The sequence below is a fragment of the Cyprinodon variegatus genome, unplaced genomic scaffold, assembly GCF_000732505.1.
Source record: "Cyprinodon variegatus isolate N-32 unplaced genomic scaffold, C_variegatus-1.0 Scaffold740, whole genome shotgun sequence".
NCBI classification, from domain to species: domain Eukaryota; kingdom Metazoa; phylum Chordata; class Actinopteri; order Cyprinodontiformes; family Cyprinodontidae; genus Cyprinodon; species Cyprinodon variegatus.
Genome location: NW_015151193.1, coordinates 36,019 through 37,317, shown reverse-complemented (window position 1 = coordinate 37,317; position 1,299 = coordinate 36,019).

Below are 1,299 nucleotides of genomic sequence, written 5' to 3'. Positions count from 1 at the left end.
TAGACACAGAATTACCTATTGCAACATCCCCATTCTCATCTGAGACCGGTGATCTGAAAGATGAATCAACAACTATCTCAACGACTAATGATCAACAGCCAACTGATTGTGGTAATCAACAAGTGAAAATACTGACCAGTTCACTTAAGAAGGGAACAATAATGACTAGCAGTCCCAACAAAAAGGTGGTGGAAGAAAAGAAGTCTAAAACTGTAACATTTAATCCCGTTATTGTGATGATACCTTATCAATCTCAATATTCATCTCATTCAAGTGATCAAAAAGAGAAAATAAGGAGAAGTTTATCAGAACATTCAAATTTTACAGTTGATTCCTCCTTATTGAAGCCCAATTTGAACCCACCCCTGATCCACAAAAGATTACCAGCATCAGTTAGTCTCTCCAAACAGAAACAGGAATCACCAACCACTTCCAGGTGTGTGATGATGGACAAACAACTAAATACTGAGGAAAAACTCTCAAAAAAGTCTGAAGACACCAAACTCCATGTCCAGGATAACACAACCTTAACAAGCTGCCAGGATCCCTCACATCTGGTTGAAGTTAAAACCCGCAAGAAATATTGGAAAAGAGTAATTAATTGTTTCTCAAACATTAACTGGTTTGGCCTTCGTCAAACCAGGAAAAAATGAATGGATACTTTTGGATTCTCTGATGAAAAGATATTTTATATGAAATGTTTTAAGGCTTTAAACCAGGAATCCCCAAAGTCGGTCCTAGTGGGCCGTTGTCCTGCAGGTTTTAGAGGTTTCCCTGCTTCGATTAGGAGGTTGTTGTTTTTTTTTCCTGTAATGGCTATGACATGCGGGGCTGCTCAGTGGCGCAGTGGGTAGCACTGCTGCTTTACAGTACAAAGGTTCTGGGTTTGATTCCCAGCCCGGGTCTTTCTGCATGTTTGTTGCATGTTCTCTCTGTGCATGCTATGGTTTTCTCCGGGGACTCCGGTTTCGTCCAAAAAAACATGAATGTTAGGTTAATTGGCTTCTCTAAATTCTCCTTAGGTGTGGTGTGTGTTCGTGAATGGTTGTTTGTCCTGTTTGTCTCTGTGTTTCCCTGCGATGGAATGTGTCGCAGTGGCGCAGTGGGTAGCACTGCTGCCTTATAGTACAAAGGTTCTGGGTTTGATTCCCAGCCCGGGTCTTTCTGCATGTTTGTTGCATGTTCTCTCTGTGCATGCTATGGTTTTCTCCGGGGACTCCGGTTTCGTCCAAAAAAACATGAATGTTAGGTTAATTGGCTTCTCTAAATTCTCCTTAGGTGTGGTGTGTGTTCGTGAAT